Raw genomic sequence first — 25,333 nt, forward strand, 5'->3', positions numbered from 1 at the left:
TTGGGCGTGGGATGCCTTGAACACTCATCGGGTTTTCTTTTAGCCTCCCTGGCCAGACGCCTGGTGAAACACCACCCAGAGAAACGGAGACAGAACATAAGGAACCCTGGCAAACTGGAGAAGGAAAGGCAGGGGCTGGGGCGAAGGGTGGGCTGGATCCAGAGGGTAGCAGGTCAAGAGAGAGCCAGGTGCCAGGCCGGGGGCCCAGAGGGGCTGGAGGTGGAGGGCAAGGCCATGCGGAGGGCAAGGAATCAGCGTAGGCTGAGCACGTTGGGGTGGAGCCCCGGGCGCAGCAGCTCCCCGTGTCACAGGACCCCACTTCCCCGCCTGCAGAGCCCGTGGTCAGAGCAGTAACAGTAACTGGTGTCCACTGAACTCTCACTCTTGTGTCCTCCACAGACTCTCCCTGTGGGTGACCGACCCAGGCTGGGGACGGGTAATTGTCAGAGCTTAGAGGTCACAGAGGTGAGGGTTTGACATCCGGGATGGTATATTATCGTTAGGGAACTAGCAGTGTCCCAAGTCTCTGTCAGTCAGTCCCCCTCCCATGAGGTGTGACTGTGTGTCACTGCGGAACACCTGTGATGGCACTCAAGGAACAGCGGCAGAATGGCAACCCAAACACACGGCATGGTTACCCCCCAGGGCCCCCAGCACAGCGCTCACTGGTTGAGCTGGATCGGAGCCTGTGGTCTAGACCAAGGCCACACACACACAAAGATCTCCTCCCCCGCAAGGAAATGTAAATGATAGGATTAGCGAATTAAGACAGTCTGTAGGGAGAGAAGGAGCACATGCAAGCCAGCAGTGTCCTGGATGAGGTGCATCAGAGGGGCCACTGCCTGGGAACACGCCCTCGAGGGATGGCGGCCTCTGAGCCTCGCCATTCTGTTGGCAGCTCTTCCTTGGAGGACAAGGATGTCTCCCAAGGAAGGCGCTGGGCCAGGATGCAGGTGAACCAGCAGAAGCAGGAAGACACAGGAGGGAAACCATCTTCCCCTACAGCAGTCGTAGTAATAGTAAAGATGATAATGATGATAAATATTTAGATGCTATCTGCAGAGTGCATTTAAATGTACAGTTTAACCTATAGAACGATCATGCTGGGAGCTGTTCTTTGCCTTGAGATAAGCAGATTGCTTTAGTGACTCATCCAAGACCACAAAGCTAATAAGTAGCAGAGAGAGAACTCAGTACCAAGAGGGCAAAGCCCACCAGCTTTCTGTCCACCACATGGTAACTGAGTTAATCTCACTGGGGAATGTGATTTGGGTATAAGGGCAGACCTGACCCTGTGTCCGTCATCCCAGCCAAGCCCTCTCCTTCCTACCACTGGTCCTGGCAAGCACCTTCCTTGCTGACTCCCAGTAGAAGAAATTCTCTGTCTGGCTGTACCTTTCCAATTTACAATTATACATAATTTAAAATCTTTCCAATAATGGATCAATTCTTAAAGGTTAGTCACTAGTGTAAGATTTATGGCAATAAGCACCATCTAAATATATTGGTAACTCGCTGTACATAGAACAGCACGACTAGGTGCTGGGATAGATAGAGCAATGAAATGGGCCTCAGAATATGGCTATTTATTACAACAAAAAGATGTCATTTCAAATTACTGAGAGAAAATATGGACTTTATAATAAACGATGATAGAATAACTTGTCTGTTAAAAGCAAATTCAGTTGGATCTTTACCTTACTGCTTACCATCAACATATAGATGCATCAAATATAAAAATACAGAGCCACAAATGTACTGGATAAAAGCATAGATGACTATTTTTATAATCTTGGAATGAGAAAGGGACTTTTTCATCCCAACATTATATTGATACAGCGCATAATTTTCAATTTCATACAGCAGAAAATTACAAATAACATTTGAAGAGAAGTAGTAAACTGGGGAAAATATTTGCAAACTATATAACAGACTAAGAGTTAATATCTTTACTGATCACAGATCTTCTACAAATCAATAAAAGGAAACAAATAGCCCAATAAATATGGGAAATGAAACACATAAGCTTTTTACCAAAGAAGAAATGCCAAACATATAAAAATATACTCAACTGTTAATAATAAGTATAGTGACACAAATAACTATACTGTTGTGTGTGCGTGTGTTTACCTACTAAATACAAAGGAGAAAGAGACTGAGGAAAGAATGTTGCCAGCGTGCTGGGAAATGCTTATTCTCATGAACTGGTAGTTGGCATGTAAACTGACATAACTTCTGGAGGAAAGTTTAGTAACATATACCCAAAGTTAAAATATACACACTTACCCTTAGCCCAAGAATTTCAATTCAAAGAATTCATTTATTTTTCTTGTGGTAAAAGACAGGTACTATAAAATTTACCATTTTAACCATTTAAAAATGTACAGTTCAGTGACATTAAGTGTATTCACATTGTTGTGTGCCCATCACCTCCATCTGCAGAACTTTTTTCTCTTCCTCAGTTGAAACTCTGCACCCATTAAACACGAACCCCCCATTCCCCCTGCCCCCCAGCCCCTGGCAACTGTGTCCTACTTTCTGTCTCTAGGAATTTGACGACTCAAAGAATTAATCGTAAGGAGAAAATTGTGTAAGAGCAACATATACATCCACGAAAGATGTATTCCTTCAGAAAACATTTCCTGAGGACCTACTGTGTGCTAGGTAATAAACAAGATAGCCCAGGTTACCTGATTTATGCCCAAGTCGTGATCAAGAGAAGGTAGACCATGAACAAACGTGTAAGGAATAGAGCATTAAGTTGCCATAAATACTTTGAAGAAAATAAACAGATTTATGTGACAGTGATTTTGGGGGGCAGATGCTTTAATAGGGCAGTAAGAAAAAATTCTCTCAAGCACTATTTATAATAGCCAACAAATCAGAAAAACTAAACATCCAAGCAACACCCCTGCTAAGGCGGAGAATCCATCTGGCCAGATGTCAACATGTGCCAGTTTATTATAGACCGCAAGAGACTTTCTCAGAACTAACTCCCTTAATTCAGTGTGTCTTCTGTGGAGTATTTTCCTGGAGGGCAAAAGTTTCCAACATTTGGGGGTAGAAAATAATTTAGCAGGGGTCCACGCCAATGCTGCTTTATTCCGAGAAGGAATGTGTGGATGACAGTTTCAAGTGTTTGATGTCCAACCCCTCCTAAAACTGTAAAATAACAGCCAGGCAATGAAGAGGCTGATCTAAATCTTCTTTCTGTGGTTTTACGTTTGTTCTGGCAGGCTGAGCAACACGAAAAAAATTACAGTGCGTGCATGGGAAACACTCTACCCGTTTTCTTGAGTAACTGACGTGTTGGAGGGCCGGCCTGAGTTAGGGGCGATGGCGTTGCTGTGATACATGGACAATCGAAATAGCATCAAGGGCCCAGCCTATCCTGAGCCCAGGCAGGAAATTCAAGGGTAATATAACACTTCACCGTTAAGTAATGCCATTGGAATAAAACCGTGTTTGGGATGACTTTTGGCTTTCACTTGGAATTTCTGTTTCATTTGCTTCCAGAAAGAACTTTCCCCCCTAAAGTTCTTAACTTGCATTTCAAAAGATTTTGTAGCTGTATAAATAGGATGTATACGAACTGGCCTTGAATTAAAGCTGTATGTCATAGAACATGCTGAAACACAAATCCAATCCAGGACCTCCGTTTTCACTATGGGCTCCAGGGCAGCAGCTTCAGGAAATGCAAAGCGCTTAGTCACAGGTTAGAGACCTCACTCTGCTACCTATTAGCCGGGTGACCTTGGGTGGATTCTTTGACCTTGGAGCCTGTAGAAGAGGAATAACAATAGTTCCCGCTCAGAGGGGTTTTGTGAGGATGAAACGCAGGAACGTGAAAGGCTCAGTGCGAGCTCGCAATACAGCGTTTTCCTTCCTTCCTGGGCTTCAAAGCTGAGTCGGGCATGATTGCCACAGAGTAGAAAAAGACTAAAATGGAAAATCAAAATTTATTTTTGTCTGAGTAACTTGGCCATGGTTTGCTTTTCCCCGTTGGTTTTAAGCCATATTCCTCCCGTACTGCCTCCTAGGCTGAGTTTCCGCATGATTGAAACACCATCTTCAGTTTCAAAGGAACTCAGATGCACTGGAGCATCTCCAGATACTCGGATGGTGCAGGAGACTCAGACCCACGGCAGGAACTGATGAAGGATCTGCAGGTATTTAACTGGGAGAAAACGCTGAGGGGACATGGGAGTTGCCTCCAAATACCTGAAGGGTAATATCACGTGGAAGAGAAATTAGATTAATTCTGCCTGGCTCCATAAGTGGAGACAGATTCTAGTTTTATGGATCGAAAACCTTAAAAAAAATCAGATTGTCAAGGAAACATGCTATCTTTTTTTTTAAACATCTTTATTGGAGTATAATTGCTTTACAGTGGTGTGTTAGTTTCTGCTTTATAACAAAGTGAATCAGTTATACACATACATATGTCCCCATATCTCTTCCCTCTTGCGTCTCTCTCCCTCCCACCCTCCCTATCCCACCCCTCTAGGTGGTCACAAAGCACCGAGCTGATCTCCCTGTGCCATGCGGTGCTTCCCACTAGCTATCTGTTTTACGTCTGGTAGTGTATATATGTCCATGCCACTCTCTCACTTTGTCACAGCTTACCCTTCCCCCTCCCTGTATCCTCAAGTCCATGCTCTAGTAGGTCTGTGTCTTTATTCCCTTCTTACCCCTAGGTTCTTCTGATGTAGGGAATTCCAGAGGGATCCTATCCTTCACTTCGTGGGAGTCCTACAGGGAATTCTGCATCAGAAAACGGCTGGGTGAGCTGCCCTTTAAGGTTCTTTCCAGGTCAGGGAGGCTGCAATTCAGGTAGGTACATAAATGCAACATTTTGCTGCAGGAACTTAAGGAAGAACAGCCCCGGGAGGTGTAAGGCACACACAGGGGCACACACATTGTGCTGACGCGCGAACTTTAGCCTTTATAACAAAAGAATGTCATGCCACATTAGAAAAAAAGGCCTTTAACTGCTAGAAACGAAAACGTTCATAGTTTAGCGGATCATATTTTACAGGTTCCTGTAGACACAGGGGCCAAATGAAACTGAGCCACGATCTTAGGCATCAAATTACACTTCACTTTTACCTTTTCCCCATGTGATTCTGACATACGTGATTAAAAATGAACCCGAACCTTTAACCTACCCATTTGGGTTTAGGGTTCCCCCTCCTTTTATTTTCTCTGTTCACCTGCAAACCTTTGCTGGTCGTTTCATAGAGACTTGGTCAACTGCTTTCAACAGCTTAACATTAAAGCCACTGAGAGCATAAACAGGAAGCTGGTGTTTAGGTGGGAGTTCCTAGGAATTTTATACCACTGACCACAGAGGCCAAGAGAGAAAGGAAATAGGAAAAACAGTGTAAATACCTGGGTGACTAATGACTTAGCGCAGCTCAGCTGGCTTTTCTGAACACTTAGCAGGAAGTCCTTCCAGGGGAAACACCCTTCACATTTTTCAGGACCCAGCAAGGCACCGAAGGGCCAGGTCGGGGCGTTTGCTGGTTAGCCTGCAGACTCTGCCCACGTCTCCAAAACGCTGGCTCTATTTGCATGCGCGCTGCAGACCGCTCGCCGAGCGCCTGGGCTCCAGGCCTGGGGCTGCAAAGGCTCGGAGGGCCACCCCCTTCCCGGTTCACACGGCGAGCGCCTAAGAGGATTTAGAATCAAGTGGGCACGTTTGCAGGCCTCGCTGTGAAGAGGCAGCTGGAGCGCGGCGCAGCCCCCCGCGCCCCGGGGCTGCATTGTCCTCCGAGGGGCCGCCGCCGGGGCTCCTTTGTGCGCGGGGCCGGCCCTGTCCTCCCGCCCGGCGCCCCCGCCAGCCCCCACCCCGACGCAGACGGCTCCCTCCGGCCGCCGACCCGCCGGCTGCCGCGGTCCCCGCGCGGAGGAGCGGGCAGGGCGGCGGGCGGGCCATCTGCACGGAGACTGACGGCGGCCCCGGAAGGTCAGCGCCCCGACGACCGCCGTCTGAACAGCAGGCCACCCGGGCCTCCCAGCAACACAGGGACATCTGCTCCCCTTCATTCGGAGCCCCGGTTCCGATTTCACCAGAGGGCCCCCCCCCGCCAGCCTACTCGGGCTCCGCGGAGGTGGGGGGCGGGGACGGGGACCCCCGAGGGGCTAAGCAGACGCGCCGCCCGCCCCCCGGATCTGGGGCCCAGCGGCTGAGTCCGGCGGGGCGGGGGAGGGGGGGTCGCCCACGTGACCCAGGTGACGTCGTGCGGGGGAGGGGCGGCCGGCCGAGTGGGCGCGCGGGTCCCGAGCCTGCGGCGTGCGGAGGCGTCCCGGGTCTGCAGACGGGGCGGACCCGGATCCCGCCCTGCGAGGAGGAGGGGTCGGACAGCCCCGCGGACAGAAGGGTTTGGGGCTCTCCCACCCCCGCTGGGAAGAACCGGTGAAGGCGCGGGAAAGTTCGTAGCGAGCAGAGAGAGGCATCCATCAGGGATTCCTCGTGCAGGGCCCCGGCGGGCAGCTGTAAAGCCAGCTGTCAGCGGGCAAGGCCGGAATCCTGCCTGGACGGTTGGCACCCAAACTCGTCCTGCCTTTTCTGCTTCATATTTTGGCGAAACGATGGAAGGATGAGAGGGTTGCGTTTCTGTTGAGTTTCCACCCCTAGATCATAAGCTCCCTGAACACAGACGCTGCGTCTTATTCATCATCGTCTCCCCGCCTCACACAAATGTTTGGACGCTAGACTAACGTGCGAAGGGCTTGGGGTGTGGTGCTTGTGACCACTGGGTCCAACTGCTGTCGTTTTCCATGACTGAAACCAGGGCATTGTGGAGGATGAACTTGTGGCTGCAGGGAGGTGTTATTTCATCGCTTTGCGTCCTCTTTCCTTCTTCCCTGGTTTTCCTCCTTCCGCAGACATTTTATGGAGTGTCCCTGTGAACGAGGGAAATAAAGAAACAGGACACCCAGGCCTCAAGGTGTGGCCCATTTGCCAGGGATGCTGTGCAAAACTAACCAGGACGCTGGGTGATGAGTGCTATTGACAGGAAATGGTGGGGGGGGGGTCCCTAAAGCCAGCTTCTAGGGAGGGAAGGGGTCTAAGCAGAGGTGGGAAGCCGGGGTGGAAGCGTACCAGGAGAAGGCCTGTTGCTGACGCGGGTCCCTGTGCATGGATTCCGCCCCCCAGATCGGTTTATCTCCTGTTCATTCTTTAGGTCTCGGGTGAAGTGTGACTTCCCTGGTGCCTCCATAAGAGAAGGTCTTCCTATTCCGTGAGCCTGTAGCTCCTGGCACCTTTTTTTTTTTTTGTAAAGACTCCTGACCAGTCCAGTTGGGCAACGTTCATCACCCCTATTCAACTGTAAGCTCTGGAGGCAGAAACCGGCCTTTCTGTTCATGGACAGAGTCTCCATACCCAGCCCAGTGTTCCCTAAATAATTTGCTGGGCTGATGAATAATCAGGCTTTTCTTAAGTTAACGAGCAACTCGTTGCTAGAGTTTCTGTTTTGGGCGTGAGGGCAGGCGGTGAGCGTTCCACGCCGGTCCCCCCCGGGGGGAACCACCTGGAACAGAGAAGCCGTGGTGTAGAATGTATTATTTTCATGGCCTTCTGCAGCTCGGTGATCTCAGAACTGTTTTCTGCAGAACCGTCGTGAGGTCGGGGGGCTGTCATGAAGTGAGCCTGAGGACAGGGCTTGAGGCAGGACAGACGGGGCTCTGCGCTGCAAGGGGTTTAGAGCCTTGACTGGCCTGCTGCCCTGGGTCCCAGCCAGGAGCGTTTGCGTAACACTTCGCAGCTGGGGCTGTGGATGGAGCTAAATGGTAACTTCGCTGCCCTGGGTCCCCCCTCTCCTCCTGGGCCCCGGGGCTGGAAGGACCGGCCATGGGAGAGCCAGACAGGATTAATTTGCCCCCGTCAAGGTTGGCTTCCTCATCTTGGCCTCTTTGTCACATCCTGGGACAAATCCCTCCCTTGTTTTTTGACGATAAGGGGAGAATGGAGGATGTGGAGTAAAGAGGCAGGCCTCAGTGGCTGGTGCTGCCTGACTTAAACTCCAGCTCTACCACTGCTTAGCTGTGTGACTTTGGAGGCCTTCCTTAGCCTCTCTGTGCCTCTGGCACTTTGCGATGAGAGATAATAACATCGAATTTGTGTGCTGTTATAATTTTTAAAACTCTGGTATGTACAGTTGTCCCTTGAACGACATGAGTTTGAACTGCGAGGGTCCACTTATATGCAGATTTTTTTTCCCAATAAGTACAGGACTGCACGATCAGCGGGTCGTTTGACCCGTGGATGCTGAGGTGCAGATACAGAGGAACCTCAGTTACGGAGGGCCGACTATAAATTACACTCGGATTTTCATGGAAGGTCGGGGCCCCTAACCCCCTGGGGAGTTCAGGAGTCAACTATATTAAGAATTCTCATGATAAGCATACATTTGACTTAAATGCTAGTAGCTGATGAATTAAACTTTGAATAGCCAACCTCCAGTAGGTTAACGTAACTACTTAAGTCAAGTGTCAGTAGAACAGGTCGCAGAAGACTGTGGTCTGAGAGATGAGATTTTCTCCGCCATTGCCTTTGGAACTCAAGTGATGCCTCCTGCGCCTTCATCGTGGCTCTTCCAGCCAGAAGGATTCTAATTCTTCGGGGTTTTTTAAAAATATTTTAATTATTTTGAGATTTTACATTTTTTAATTGAAGTATAGTTGATTTACAAGGTTATGTTAGTTTCAGGTGTACAGCAAAGTGATTCAGTTATATATATATATATATATATATATGTACATATATATATATGTATATATATTCTTTTTCAGATTCTTTTCTCTTATAGGTTATTGCAAAATATATAGTTCCCTGTGCTATAGAGTAGAATTCCAATTTTTAACCAGTGTTTGCTGAGCTCTCCCTCTAAGTAAATTTAGTTGTGATTCCATTACCCGTTATTCTCAAAGAGAGGGGCGGAGCAGCTGTATATCAAGGTTCAAAAATTCTTCCCGCAGTGCATCTTCCAGGACCGATTAGTAGCCAAGTGCTAAGTCCCTCGGCATCAGGATTGTGATCCAGAAGACTGCACTATTTTAAACAGCAGAGACCTACTTACAACGAAATGTAAATAGGATCTTGCCTTGTTTGTTGCAGCTTAATTTGACCATGAAAAAAATCAGGACTGGATTCTCAGAGAAGAAACATTTTCAGGGGTTGTAGGTAAGAGGACAGTGGGAAAATTCACATTGTTTTAAAATTGCACTTAAACCAGCCAGCCTAAAAGAAAGCTGCTTCTGGAAATTCAGAGGTACTCTGAAAATGAGTGTAGAAATGGCTTCTTACCCACTTGCGTAATATGAACAGTTTCACTCCTTCAACTGTTTATTTTCTGCAAAGGACATTAACTTGTGCGGAGTTTGCTAGACAAGATGTTTGGCGTAAATCTGTTTTCAGATATAATCTCCGATGCATTCATGAAGCGTCATACTTTGAAACAGGAAACAAAGGACATACTTTTCAAAACTTTTCAAATATTGGCTCTATACATAAATAGAATCTCAATGCCCAGAATGGTGTGTGACTCAAATATCTCACATCACATAACTCTTACTGGCAGGGGGGCGGGGGAGTCAGTACTTAGGGATTGCTAAAGATCTAAAGATTTTCTCTAAGATGCTCTTTTTAAAAAAATGTTACTGAAGTCTAGCTGATTTACAATGTTGTGTTAATTTCTGCTGTACAGCAAAGTGACTCAGTTATACACACACACACACACACACACACACACACACACATTCTTTTTCATATTCTTTTTTGTTATGGTTTATCACAGGATATTGAATATAGTTCCCTGTGCTCTACAGTAGGACCTTGTTGTTGATGCATCCTGTACATAATAGTTTGCATCTGCTAACCCCAACCTCCCACTCCATCCCTCTCCCACCCCCGTCCCCCTTGGCAACCACATGTCTGTTCTCTATGTCCTTGAGTCTGTTTCTGCTTCGTAGATAGGTTCATCTGTGTCAGATTTTAGATTCCACATATAAAATATGGTATTTGTCTTTCTACTAAGAAGCTCTTAAAGCAGAATCCAGTTTTAGACCTGGAGTACTTCGTGGGTACCACCTCAGCGCCTTTGGACATCTCTTGTCCTTTATTACAGCCACTGATGCAGGCTCTGAGCAGCTTCCTCTAAGGGCCACCTGACAGGGCCCCGCCTCTTGCCCACACCTCACATCTCTGCTGAAGCTTCCAGTGTCTGCCGTGGAGCTTCTCTGAGCCACATGGGGCCCAGGCGTTGACTAAGCCAGAAGTTCTGGGGAGTAAGTTTTGGGGGCAAACCTTTGACTGATAGAGCATAAGCCCTAATGGATAAATGCTTTCCTTTCGTCCCCCAGCTGCCGGGAGCGCTGTCAGGTGATGGCCCTCAGCTGTTAGCCTCTGGGGTTTGCCGCAGCTAAAGGAATCTGCCTGGTGATCTGAAGATCACACCTCCTTCTAGTGACAACCTGCTTTGAAAGGCCCCCTTGCCCTAATTTGGGACAACTCTAAAAGGCTGCCCCAGGCCCAGAGCTCCACATGGGTTGGCTGATGACTGTATCACATCTCCACTTCTCCCTTTGTCTAATCCTGCTTCCCCCTTTCCCTTCACAAGTATTGAACCTGAGAGCAGTCCTTAATCAGCTACTTCCCTGGGAACACGGCCTACAACAGCCCGTGAAACTTGGGTCGTGACCAGATGAGACAATTTGTATTTATAGGCTGGTGAGGTCAGTGAACGACAGAACTTGGGTTATGGAAAGTTCTCCATCTTTTTAAAACCAAACTCATTATGAGCACCTTGCTAGCTATCAACTGATTTTGGTTAAAATATACATATAGGGAGCAAAGGGGACTTTTTCTGAGAGTTCCTAAATACTTGCGGTCTGGACACACCTCACGTCAGATGCCAGATTTCCAACTCTGCTTGCAATTCTCAGTTTGGATTTTAGCCATTTCATAAAAGAGAATGCATTTTCACAGAGCTAAGTAGATGCAAACATTCCCTAGAGTTTTGATAACATGGTCAGAAACTTTAGGACCTTTGTGGATTCATTCATATATTCATGTCCGGAATCCCAAGGTTCTGTGCCTCCTTTGCATGTATGGCTTGTTCAATCAGTTCTTGAAACTGAACCATACCGATAAGGCAGATGTGTAATAATTCAGATATATGCCAAGGTTCGCATTCAGTGGGCAACTGCAGAAACTTAAAAACATTAATTTTTATAAACCTCTCTGAATATTTTCTTGAGTTATGACTCCGTATTCACCCAATAGCAGCTCTGTGAACTCTGTGGAGGTTTGGGGGGACTCAGGGTTGATCAGAAAGGTAGAATCGGTGTCCCAACCTGCCGTCTGTTTGCACACGAGTCCACTTAGGTCTGAGTGCCTGGACAAATCAGCAAGGCACGTTTTTCTTCCTCGACCCTTCAAGTTCACCTCTCGTCTCATCCACAAGAAACGTCTCATCCCATTTGGGATCCTTTGGGAAAAGAACAAGGTGGTTCCTCTGAGTTCTTTCATGACCGAAAGTTATTGATCTGAGGAAGTAGTTTAGAAACCTTCTCCAACGAGTTCGTACAACTCAGCACTGATTATACTAATTCCACACTCCACTGCTTATTCTTCTGTACAGCCTCAGCATCACAGAGGGGACCAGTATAAAGAAAACGCACACACGATCACTGCTGATACCTGTGATGAGCCTGAATGGTCATGTCCACAGGCCGGTTCTGACAAGGATGCCGTGGAAGCTGGGCTCACCTCTTCTCCTTTTTTTTTGTAATCTTAAATTAATTAATTAATTTTTGGCTGCATTGGATCTTCGTTAGAAAGACCCATTAGAAAGCCTGCACGCGGACTTTCTCTAGTTGTGGCAAGCAGGGGCTTCTCTTGTTGCGGAGCACGGGCTCTAGGCATGTGGGCTTCAGTAGTTGTGGCACGTGGGCTCAGTAGTTGTGCCTCGCGGGCTCTAGAGTGCAGGCTCAGTAGCTGTGGCGCACGGGCTCACTTGCTCCATGGCATGTGGGATCTTCCCGGACCAGGGCTCAAACCTGTGTCCCCTGCATTGGCAGGTGGATTCTTAACCACTGCGCCACCAGGGAAGTCCTCACCTCTTCTATGGACTTGAGTAAAGAACTGAGAACTTCTCCCCTTTTCATACGATCCTTCTGAGGCAAGCGAAGTGGCTTTTCCACTTGATATCAAGCTTCTCAGATCTTGTACTGGAAGGGGCATGAGGGCTAATTCATCGCGGGATGCTGACCTTATACGTGGTCCCGGTGAGCCCCACCTCCCACCTTCCCTCCCCACCTTCCTCCATCCGCAGCTCTGCTCTTCATGGTTTGCACGGTCCTATCAGCTCTAAAGGTCTCTGGTTAGGAGGACTGTAAGGCCAACCCCCCCCGACGCTCCCCAGCTTTGAGGGTTGCCGTGTGTGCTGCACTCCTGCCGTCACGGGGGCGGCAGAGGCTGGGAGTGGCGGGCGGACCGGACAGGAGAGGCTAGGAAAACAGCAGTTCAGGGGAGTGATGAGCCCAGGTGCTGTCAGAGCCTGGGGCAGAGCTTGCTTCTGCTGGGCCCTGGACTTCCTCGGTGAGGTTAGGCCATCTCCCAGGGCGGTGTCTATGGGAATATTGAATCCAGTCCTGTTGGCCTCATCAGGGTACATTTGGATGCCAACATACTTGCAGTTGTACTTGTGTTTGTCCTTTCCCTTGGACTTTTCCATTGAAAAGGCCACTGTTGAAAATGATAGTAGACTTTTCCAGTATTGGCACCTCTGTCATTTCCAGCTCTGATTGGCCATTGGATGGACCACCTATGCCCTCTCGTCAAGCCAGATTTATCTCCTCACATAGTCACAGGTGGAATAAGGCAGCAGCCCCCAGCTGAAGTCTCTGACTTGACTCAGATCCAAAACAATCTTCCTTACTTTCTCCAGGTTTGCTGTGCATACGTGTCTAGAATGGTTCCCTGCGGCCTGTCTGTTCCAGATGATCAGGGACATGGCTTATCTTTTTCACCGCTGTTTCCTTGGCTGCTAGAACAGTGCTGGGCTACTCTTGGCTGAGTAAATGAAGTCTGCTTCAGGTTCAAGCAGCAACCCTGGCAGGCTCCGGGCTGGGCTCTGAACGCACTACGGGGCAGAGTGACTGCATGGATGGCAAGAGATCAGAGTTGGGGACGCGGGGAAAGTGGAGAGACTGATGTGTAAACAGATCACTTCAGTACAGCATTTTTAAGTGCTATGAGGCTAGGGGTGGAGATCAGGGAAAGTGACCCAGAGTCCCGAGGACAGGAGGAATTGATCAGTCCACCCACACACCTCAAGCTAGCGACAGGGGCCATTTGACATCTGTTCCCCTTCCTGCACTTATCTTTTTTTTTTTTTTTTAATAAATCTCTTTCTTTCTTTAATTTATTTTTGGCTGCGTTGGGTCTTGGTTGCTGCGCACGGGCTTTCTCTTGTTGGGGTAAGCGGGGGCCACTCTTTGCTGCGGTGCATGGGCTTCTCATTGCGGTGGCTTCTCTTGTTGCGGAGCATGGGCTCTAGGTGCTCAGGTTTCAGTAGTTGTGGCGCACGGGCTTAGTTGCTCCGCAGCATGTGCCATCTTCCCGGGCTCGAACACGTGTCCTCTGCATTGGCAGGCGGATTCTTAACCACTGCGCCACCAGGGAAGTCCCCCTGCACTTATCTTTTTCATCTAACTTCTCCTTACTTCCCAGCCAGCCAGCCCTTCTGTGCCAGGGAAGCTGATCTGCTTTCTGTAACCCCCAAGGACTGGCTGGATACTGTCTGGCCACTTGCGTCCATGCTAGCCTTTCACTGTGAATTTATGTTCGTTACATCCCCAAAGGGTTTGCTCAAACCCAAGGGGACAGGCTTCCCTAATGAACTCTCTTCTGATTCCTTTATTTCCCTCCTACGCAGAGCTTATGCTTCTGGCTTGTACAGTCTGATTCTCGGGACCCAGATAAATCACACCCGCACTGAGTGTGAGCTGGATGTGTACAGATAAAAATCGTTCAAAGAAAGGTGTCAGGATTCTCCTCATGTATTTTTATAAAGACAGGAAAGGTAGATCTTGTGCATTGCATTTCAATGTGGAAATGAACACCGTGGGAGGTGTCCACCTCCTTTTCCAGAGACTCCTACCCTCCTTCCCATCAAGACATAGTTCTGTATGTAAATTTAGCACTGTTTATAGATATGAATATTTGGGGGGAAATCTGGAGAGGAAGTGTATTAAAATGGGCTTTATAACCATTATCAAATTTTTATATTTGACTCCCAACTGAGTTATAGTCTCTTTAAGAATTTATCCATCTTTGTATTCCTATAGGAGAATAGTTAAGGAAACTAATAATAACTTTATAATTATGTATAGGGCTTTACAGTTCACATCTAAAGTAAATGTCACCTCCTCCGAGAAACTGTCCTGAATCTCCAGTACTCTAATATTCATTGAAAAAAATCCGCAGATAAGTGAACCTGCACAATTCAAACCTGTGTTGCTTTAGGGTCAACTGTAATTTATGTTACATGCCTGACTCCTTAGCAGACAGACTTCTCCAAAGGGGAACTTGGCTTTTTCATTTGCAGGCTTTTGTGATCTGGCTCATGATAAATAAATAAGATAAATAAATGGATGAATGAATGAATGAATGAATGATATTCCCGGATTAAATATTTGATAAATATTTGATTATGATAGAAAAAAGAAAAATAAAAGCAGGTATATCGTGCTAAGAACTGTGGAGAAAATATTTGTGGGAGAAAGTTTGGAGTTGTAGATAAAACTCAGTCTCTAAATTTTCCTGAGTTCCTTTATCCCTAGAATAGATGAGGAGTTAGTGGTATTAATTTGGGCCAGCACTTCTGCAGTGTTGTGAAACTGATTTAATTCCGTCCTATCTTTCCCTAAGACTTAGAAAAGAGAAAGTGTTCCAAGATTCAAAAAAGTATAGAACAAATAGCTGCCATGTAAATGATAGAGTATCAGGTGCTTCTCTGCGTATTTTCTCCTTCATGCTTAAATGTTAATCTCTGAGTTATGCCCTATAATAATAGATCCGACTGAAAAAGTGTTTCTGGAACTAATGCATAAAATATGTGCATGCAGTCTGAAGACTGAAAAATGGTTCATTCTTGGGGGGAAGAAGAATGGTATGAAAGTTACTGCCACTCTGGGGAAACGGAACGTGATTCTCTACAAGGTTAGCTGATTTTATATACTGATTGCCAAACTGTTCAATAAAATATGAATACTTATTATGGCAATCCATACCACTCGTTACATATCCTATTTCGGGGGTGATGTGCGCCTTCTTGAAGAAACGTACACTAACTAGGTAATGTCAGACATTATAAAGTGAGTGGAAATTGAGCCTGAAGTTCTTCGTCCCTATTGGTTGCCCAACTAGACTTTAACCTCTAGGAAGAGACTAAAACTATAAACAATTCTTAGTATCCATGGTAACATGCATAAGAAGGTAATTATTTTTTCTTTACATTCTTAAATTTCAGAGTTTAATAGCATATTATATGCATTGCCTCAGGCCCACAGTTCCTCCAGTTGGTCATTAAGTATCAGGAAATGCCCTCTCTACCAGTCATTGGGGCTTAAATAAAGTGCCACTTACAAGCCCGCTGAACAAAAGAGCTACAGTGTCAGTGGCAGGCACACCTTGACTATTTAGCGAGTTGGTGTAGAAAGCAAGGACCCTCAGAGCACCTGGCCCAGGAGCCCGGCTGTGTCCTGAGAGCAACAATCACTAGGAAACCTTTTCAGTTACGGTTAACTGGACTCAAGAAACAGCTCCGTCCTTCAGGTGAACCCACCAGAAGAAAAGTCCCAAGCCCACGTGCTCATATGGTCACTGACTGCAGGAGCAAAGCATTCTGGGCAAATCCAACCAATGTACGTTAATTCCACCTGACTACGAAGAACTACTCTCTGATAGGCCAATTAGGAAGTTGTGTTTTGTACTGTTTAGCTTCTTTTTTAAAGGAAAATTCATATTCATAACAAATCAGATAATTGAGAAGGTATAAAGGCAGAATTTACTTAGCAAAATCTATCTGACATGAGTTCTACGCAGGCAGAGTGATGACAGTATTTTAAACGAATCCAGAAAAATCCAGTCCACGTTGAAACCAAACTCCTTTCTTGATTACAGAGACTCCTTTTTCCTTGGCCCCTGGGCACCTGGGTGTCTGACTCCAGACAGGTGCCCCCCCATGGCTTTGGTTTGCCTGCGGAGACGGCCTCAGTAAACCCGTACCCAGATGACTTGTGCAAACGAAAGGAAAAATAGTGCTGAAAACGAGAGCTAATCTAGGAAGTTCTAAATTTAGATGAGATTTTTTTCTTCCAAGAGTTTGTTTGTAAATCAGTCTTTGGAACGCAAACATTTTCCCATAAATGTGGCTGTGTAAATGTCACCCTAATGGAAATGAACAAGTACACATTAGCAAAAGCATCTCTTATCAGCTGTGTTTTTTTTTTCACTCTTTTCCAGCTGCGTTATGGATTAAGCAGGCCATTTTTCTGGGCTGGTCTGGGAGCTAGACCACCATGTGCAATGGTTTCTATGGGAAATTATTCCAACTCAAAAAGCTGGATGAGAGGAACTCTCCTCCCGCTGCCCAAACTTCACAGAGAACAGGAATTCTCTCCAGCGGTTCTGATACAGCCACCCACAAGCAAAAAGGGGCAGCCCTTTTGGTGTAAGGGACATTCATAAATTTGGTGTTTGTACTTTGGGAATTGCCAGCACTTAATTTAGAAAGTATTACAACTGTAATTGGCTGGAGTTGAACTTCACAGAGTTTAGACCAGGAAGTTGAGTAAGAAAACATAAACAGTAAAGCAAAACATAGAACCAAGATTTGAACAGAGGTAAACCCTGGAACGAAGAACTTCAGAGCAGGGCTATGAGCAAGACCAGTGTTCCTGGGCCAAACAAGGCAATGCATGCATTTCTCTACCAGGAAAAAGAGAGAAATTCAAGGGTAGCAAAGTGACGGATTGCGATGCGGATTAACACCAACTCTGTTCTTCTTTTGTCTCTGTCTGTGTTGACTCTAGAAGTTAATAAGTTCTGAGCAGGCTGAGCTGTCATGAAGTCTTGTGGCCACTCCACTCCCCATCTGTGATCCATGCCCCGGCTACTTGCCCCACCCCAAAAAGCTGTGAGCAGCAGAAGCTCTCCTTCTAGACAATTCCCCAGTTGGTTTTACTTCCAAATGGCAAGCGTGATAGAGAATTGTTTCTTCAGCCAGAATGAGCGGTGAGGCAGGCTGGGGGGAGGGGCGCAAAAGATGGAGCCACAGCCCAGGAGAAAGATCAGTTAAGAGACCGCCAGGGGCCAGAGTCCTTTTGGAAGACAGAGAGCATAAGCCTGGGGAACGGAGTTAGAGCAGAGTGGAAGGAGGAAGGCAGAGGAAAGCTGTGTGAGGTGCATGAAATGATGCTTGGAACCTTCCAGAAGAAGAACACCAAAAAATGAAAAATTTATGTGATGAGGTCACATTTCTTGTGGTAGCTACGAGGGAGCGGAATGTAAATTCCTGAGCCAGGGCAGCAGTTGTGAGGCTCACCAAGGACTCTGCAGATGGCCATCGCTGGGAGTCTGTGCCCAGATAACCTCATACCCAAGGTTCACAGAGGTCTCTTCGTGCTCCTGGGGAGTAACTTGGCTTCTGTCTTGCTCACCCTCCAGTTTGGGCAGCTCTGGGATCTTGAGTTTATGCTCCCAGCTCTAGCCATGACCCCGAGGAACCACACCAGCTGGGTTGGGGTCCAAATCCCCTATGATTTTGAGGAAGTGGAGGGGGATTCAAACAGTATGTCCTTTGACATCACCTGTGTCCTATCATTTGGGGCAATTTATTCCAGTTGCCACCAAGAGAACAAAATGGCGGATGAGAGAGATTTTTCAAAGCTGTTTTTTTTAATTGAAGTATAATTGATTTACAATGTTGTCTTAATGACTGCGTACAGCAAAGTGACTCAGTTATACATATACATTCTTTTTCATATTCTTTTCCATTATGGTTTATCACAGGATATTGAATATACTTCCCTGTGCTCTACAGTAGGACCTTGTTGTTTATCCATTCTCTATATATACTACTTTGCATCTGCTCATCCCAAACTCCCACTCCATCCCTCCCCCAACCCCCTCTCCTTTGGCAACCACCAGTCTGTTCTCTATGTCTGTGGTTCTGTTTCTGTTTCACAGATAGGCTCATTTGTGTCACAGTTTAGATTCCACGTATAAGCAATATCATATGGTATCTGTCTTTCTCTTTCTGACCTACTTCACTTAGTATTATAATCTCTAGTTACATCCATTTTGCTGAAAATGGCATTATTTCATTCTTTTGTTATGGTTGAGTAGTATTCCAAAGTTGTATCACATCTTCTTTATCCATTCATCCGTCGATGGACATTTAGGTTGTTTTCATGTCGTGGCTATTGTAAATAGTGCTGCTATGAACATAGGGGTGCATGTATCTTTTTGAATTATAGATTTGTCCTGATTTATGCCCAGGAGTGGGATTGCTGGATCATATGGCAACTCCATTTGTCATTTTCTGAGGAACCTCCATACTGTTCCCCATAGTGGCTGCACCAACTTCCATTCCCACCAACAGCGTAGGAGGGTTCCCTTTGCTCCACACCCTCTCCAGCATTTGTTATTTGTAGACTTTTTAATGATGGCCATTCTGACCCGTGTGAGATGGTACCTCATTGTAGTTTTGATTTATATTTCTCTAATAATTAGCAATGTTGAACTCAAAGCTGTTTGGAAATCACTTCTCAGGGTTGGTTAAGAAAAGGCCCACAGAATATGCTATTTCCACTGCACCAAGACACAAAAGTGGCTGTATGTTGGAAGAGAAAGGGAAATAGCAGTCTGATGGTTCCGGTAGATTGAAAGCATAAGGTAAAATTGCATCGATGATAGGAGATTTTTCTGCTCCTTTGGACCTGGAATTTTAAGCACATGTGGGACTGGTCCCCATCTTATTTTTCAGCTTAGTGCTCTCAAATACGTTAATTTCAGAAAAACGCTTCTTGCTACTTAGTTCAAATAATCCCTCCTCAGATGAACGAAGAGAAAAGAAACAGGAGAGTCAATTTTAAAAATCCAGGACATGGAAGCAACCTAAGTGTCCATCGACAGATGAATGGATAAAGAAGATGTGGCACATATATACAATGGAATATTACTCAGCCATAAAGAGAAATGAAATTGAGTTATTTGTAGTGAGGTGGATGGACCTAGAGTCTGTCCTACAGAGTGAAGTAAGTCAGAAAGAGAAAGACAAATACCGTATGCTAACACATGTATATGGAATTTAAGAAAAAAAATGTCATGAAGAACATAGGGGTAAGACAGGAATAAAGACACAGACCTACTAGAGAATGGACTTGAGGACACAGGGAGGGGGAAGGGTAAGCTGGGACAAAGTGAGAGAGTGGCATGGACATATATACACTACCAAATGTAAAATAGATAGCTAGCGGGAAGCAGCCGCATAGCACAGGGAGATCAGCTCGGTGCTTTGTGACCGCCTGGAGGGGTGCAATAGGGATGGTGGGAGGGAGACGCAAGAGGGAAGAGATATGGGGATATATGTATGCATATAGCTGATTCACTTTGTTATACAGCAGAAACTAACACACCATTGTAAAGCAATTATACTCCAATGAAGATGTTAAAAAAAAAAACAGATGCGTCCCAAGCTAATGAGATTGTTGGAAGTCTGACTTGGTGGGAAACCCTAGCCTCTGGGCCGTGGGCCACTGCAGCCGTGCCCTATGGCACAGCAACTTCTCAGCTTCACAATGTTTGGAAAGCACAGTTTGGACACACGGATCATCAAAATATATTATTAGTCTCCTGAATATTCCACCCAGAAAGTTCACAGTCAGCGGAACCCCGCCCTTGTCATCCGCATCAGAAGGGCTTCATCAGAAGGGGTTGTTCTATGCTCTAGCTCATTTCAAAACAGGATTTGCGTCGGGCAAAAGGGATTGTATATGCTATCCTGTCCATTATTCCTAAACCTAATTGTGTTTATTAATGTATATTATCAGAGTAATTTTTTAAATCCTCACTGATTCGGATAGGCTGGAAGAAGGTCTTTCTGAATCACCAGTGTCTGGATGATGAAACCATTTAGAGGCCACATGGAGTCTAATTGTTTTAAGTAGTTCCACTTGAATATTTATTAGACTTCCATAAGCAACAGTGATTGAGGAAGCTGCGTCAACAAAATAATGTGATTTGTCTTGACTCATCCATCTTTTGCTTCTCCTCCACCTGTGCCCTTGAATGTGCCTGGGTTGCATTCTCTGCCTCTGAGAATCATCAAGAGGTGGAAAGGGGGAGGGGGCCGTTTGGTCAGGGGCTGGCGAACTTTTCTGTAAAGGGACAGAGAGTAACTATTTCCACCTTTGCGGGCCATATGGTCTCTGTCACAACTACTCAGCTCTTCCCTTGTGGCAGGAAAGCGGCCACAGATAATACAGAAACAAATGAGCATGGCTGTGTTCCAACAAAACTTTATTTATAAAAACAGGCAATAGACAGAATTTGCTGTTGGGTTTTAGTTTGTTAAGCTCTGATCTAGTCCAAATTCCTCACTTTACAGATAAGGAAAAAGAAACCCGGGAAGATTGGGAATTTCCCAAGGGCACTAGATGGTTCAAAGCAAAGATCCCAAATCTAGACACTGAATCTAGAATCCAGCTTTATTTCTACCATGCTGTATCAGTCTGTCTTATTTCATGAAGCTGCTTCTGCCCTGTAGATGGCATAGGTTTGAATCAGAAAGTGGTATTTGAGGAAATGATGCTCTGGTAACATCAATTATTTAAAAAGTACTTTAAAAAGTACTTTGAGGGAGAGATTTTTATGGGAGATTGTCACTAATTATTGACACTACTCTCGTGTGCCATTGTTATGTTTCAAGATGCCATCAAGGGCTTCCCTGGTGACACAGTGGTTAAGAATCCGCCTGCCAATGCAGGGGACACGGGTTCGACCCTGGTCTGGGAAGATCCCACATGCCACGGAGCAACTAAGCCTGTGCACCACAACTACTGAGCCTGCATGCCACAACTACTGAAGCCCACACGTCTAGAGCCTGTGCTCCGTAACAAGAGAAACTGCTGCAATGAGAAGCCTGCGCACCGCAATGAAGAGTAGCCCCAGCTTGACGCAACTAAAGAAAGCCCGCGCACAGCAACGAGGACCCAACACAGCCGAAAATAAAAATTAATTAATTAATTAATTAATTAATTTTAAAAAGATGGCGTCAAAGGAGTGAAAAACTGAAAGATTGTTATTATGTCATAGGGTCTCATTTTAAGAAGGTTTTTCACTACAGTTGATTTGAATAAGGCTAGAAAACTCGAGGTTCCCATTCACCAAAGAACAATCAGCCTCCAAAGCAGAAATTCTTAATGTGGAATTCAGGGGGTTAATGAAGCTCTAAAATTCATGCACTAGTTTCTGTGCATGTACATTTTTTTCTCAGGACAGGATGCACTCTTTTCTTCAGATCCCCAAAGGGATTTGTGACCCCCCACCAAGTTACAGGATTCTAGATGGTGAAAGATTCTTGTCCAGCCAGCCTGCCTGAAGAAAGAATAAAGAAGCTCTAATCAACCAAGTTCCTTTCTTCACATGTGCCCTCAGTGGCTGGCTCTCCGGAGGGAAGTTAGCTGGCCACCAAAAGTGTTCCAGAGGGGAAGGGAAAAGTAGTCACGATTCGGTCAACACATGTGGATGCACAATATAATCAGTGGGGTGAATTCAGCATCAGAGGTCCCCGGAACAGTGACGCTGAAAGTTAGCAGACAGCGGTGTTGGAGACAGGTTAGCAGCTAGCTCAGAGCAAGACCTCCACCAGTGACTGACACACGGAAGGCAAAATTCAAGCCCCGGAGGCTGGTACGTGGGCTCGACTTCTGGCAACATGGTGGAGTGTGTTCACTCATCCACTCCTTCAGGCGCAAATGCAGTGAGATCCTGGATGGAATAGAACTTTTAAAAAATTGCTGTTTAATGCAAGTTGAATATTTAAAAAAGATATGGAAACTCTCATATGCCAGAGGCAAAGTGAATTCAAATCAGAATGGCCCACTTGAGCTGAAGCCACATGGCTAGAATTTAATTCCCGTGCATGGATAAGAAACGTGGTCCTGAGTCTACTCAAAAGTAGAAGGAAGGGAGGTTTCAGCTGAAAGCCAGGACTCTTGAAGGGCTGCTGGTTTATGAGAAGGGGTCCAGGAAACTCCATCCAATGGCCCAGACAGGTATTAAGAAAGCATTGTGCCCTGTTCAGAGCTCTGAGTAGGAAAAAATGTCTACTGTAAATAAAATTAACAACCAAGGGCTTCCCTGGTGACGCAGTGGTTGAGAGTCCGCGTGCCGATGCAGGGGACACGGGTTCATGCCCCGGTCCGGGAAGATCCCACATGCCGCGGAGTGGCTGGGCCCGTGAGCCATGGCCGCTGAGCCTGCGCGTCCGGAGCCTGTGCTCCGCAATGGGAGAGGCCACAACAGCGAGAGGCCCGCGTACCACACACACAAAAAAAAATTAACAGCCAATCTTGCACTTCATATTCAGGGATGGAATCTGAATTTACATGACACACGTGGATTGGGAATCTCTGGCTGAGGAAAAAATTGTCCAAACTGGAGAATGCTGGATGCCCAGTGGATACCTGCACAGAACCAGGGCACGGATCTCAGCCCATGGCACACAGCCTCCCAGAGGACGATGCTCTCCACTGAGGATGAGCTTGTACAAGAAGATTACACACACACACACACACACACACAGCTGAACCACCATGGGAGAAACAAAACCTGAAGACGACTGAACAATCTGGAAGAGACTATAAAGTGAGCATTTTAAAAATATAAAATAAGATGTTGAAACCATTAGGAAAGAAGACATGAATAACAACAACAAAGGTTTGAAAAAGAACCAAATAGAAATTATAAAAATGAGAATCATAATCATGACAGTGAAAACCTCCATGGACCTGTAACACAACAGTCTCTGTCTGTCTGAGGCAGAAGGCAGAGCTGAGGGAATCTCTCCGAATACCCCGCAGAGTCAGAGGCATGGAAATCTGATGTGAGTAAGTCCACGGAAGCCCAGGGCAGCTGGGCTCTGATAGCAGGCCCGACTCCAGACCCATCCAGTAGCTTCCTCCCTTCCACCCCAGGGCTAGGGGTCCTGCTGAACCGGTCAGAACTGCTTCAGGAGGGAGGGGGGCCTGAGGCTGAAGGTCTGGGGAGCTCCCAGTGAGCAAAGCCTGGGGAGAGGGGGCATCTTCCTGTCGGGCCTGACGCACCTGCCATCACCTGTCCACCCAAGGTCGTCCTGTCCTGAGATCAGCTCCTCTCTGGAAAGGATGAGGGGACCATCCAGCTTCCTCTGGGTTCCTTACCAGGGCTGTGGTCCTCCCTCTGGCTAAGGAGAGCCTCGCCAGGGCCTTCAGAGCTTCCCAGATGGTTTTCTAAAGGCCGTACTGCTCAGTACAAGGACCTAACCCCACGGGGTTGTTGGGGGACAGTCACCAGGCCTGGGCTAGATCTTGTTAGGAGCCTCCCCTGAGCAGGGTGCCCCATGAGAGTATGAACTCAAGTTCACTGACAGCTTCTCTCTGTGGAGTCCCTGGGCCAAGAGTCAGTCCCTGACCTACTGCTGGCCCGACCCCTCCACCGAGACCCCACTGACCCCTCCTGGTTCGGCCCTCAAATAGCCACCCTCTCCTGCCTGCTTCTCCCAGGCCTGGGACCACCTCAGCTTCGGCCCAGCCCCCGGCCCTGGCTTGGTCACACCCTGAGTATGATTTTTGCATAGCCAAGCAGGGTCTTTCCAGAAAGCGACCCCACTCTTTGCTTCTGTTCCTAGGTATCCATTCTTTTTCTGAGAACCTCTTGACATACAGGACAGTGTTAGAGGAAACACACTTAGCCCAGGGGTCCTGGAACAACTTGATTTGGAAGCTGGAGGTGAATTATCACAGGCTCATCACGCAGGAGACCCCCAGAGAGCTGGGGCGATGAGCATTTGGCAGTGATTTGGGTCACGCATGCTAATGGCCCAAGAAAATAACACCATTAGCGCCGTAATGGCACGGCGTCATCTCTGTCCTCAGGACTCCCGGTGACTGGAGAGGGACCCGGCCACCAGGTGATGCTGAGATGCCCTGTGCTCCTCTCCTTGTTTGACGTATACTGTTTCCAGAGTGAATCAGCAGTCTGAACTCATCCTGGGACGAAAGGAGGACCTTTGTTATCTGAAACTACTTGTGCCGTCTAACTCCCTAGACAAAGCCAAATGTCTCTTCATCAGATCACCCTAATTTCATAAGTATGTAGCACATTATCCCAGCGAAGATGTTATTAGGCTACTGGAAGGTACCCTCAGAGACTGTTAAAAGGGGGGCACAAAGCATGTCAATTTCGTAGGGGGGAAGCTGAGGGTCCAGTTTCCTACCAGATGCTAAAATCTTGACTCTGCCTACCTGAACAGACCTTCCTGCAAAATGATATCTCAACACCAAATCCGTGGTCAAGATAGTCCTTATTATAATCCAAAATAAAATCCCAAAGTAACCTTCCCTAAACAGGCTGCTTCTGTCAAAGGATGATGAGAATGAAATGTTTCAATTCAGTTTTTGCTCCTATGTAAAAAGTCACAAGGAAACGGTGTCTGTAGTCAACAAGAATGTTTTGCACAGTTAAAAACGTGTTAACAGGGTAGGTCTCATATTGAATATTCTTACCACAATAACACAAAACAAAGCAAACAAAATGAGTCACAAGCAAGCAGATGGCCTGTTTCGGCTCCCTCCTCCCTCTTCCCTATCAACCAGAGCCAGTGCATTCTGGGCCTGGCCTGCACTCTTCACGTGTGCGCACGACACGTTTTCCGAGGTCTTTTGGTAGGAGTGGAGCCAGAGGCCTGGACCATTTGGAGGATGGGTGGGATGCAGGGAATAGCAACGCCCTCGCTGGCGAGTGCCTTCTAAGGAAGCGGTGAGGACTGAGACCCAGTCCTGCCCTGAGTCGGCTGTGTGACTTTGGGCCATCACTTAACCTTTCTGTGCCCTGGACTCATCTGGAAAATGAAGAGAATAGTCTGTCTCACAGAGTTGTTTGAAGGGTCAACGTATAACACCTGTAAAGCACTGACCTTGTAACCAGCTACTTATTAGCAAAGTGGGCCTCCCTTCGTTGTCAGAGTCAGTATGTAATACCCCACAGCTGAGAGAG

The 25,333-nt window shown here is 46.7% G+C and overlaps 1 protein-coding gene across 1 annotated transcript in view; it reads left to right on the plus strand.

The window, feature by feature from the left end:
- The first annotated feature begins 4,131 nt into the window (after positions 1–4,131).
- Positions 4,132–25,333, plus strand: part of ZNF438 (zinc finger protein 438) — a 256,361-nt gene continuing 235,159 nt past the window's right edge. The window contains exons 1-2 of the mRNA XM_060097815.1: positions 4,132–4,169; positions 4,698–4,784. The gene's annotated coding sequence lies outside the window, so the exon portion shown is untranslated. The remainder of the gene's footprint in view (positions 4,170–4,697; positions 4,785–25,333) is intronic.

This window comes from Mesoplodon densirostris, chromosome 4, assembly GCF_025265405.1.
Source record: "Mesoplodon densirostris isolate mMesDen1 chromosome 4, mMesDen1 primary haplotype, whole genome shotgun sequence".
Taxonomy (NCBI): domain Eukaryota; kingdom Metazoa; phylum Chordata; class Mammalia; order Artiodactyla; family Ziphiidae; genus Mesoplodon; species Mesoplodon densirostris.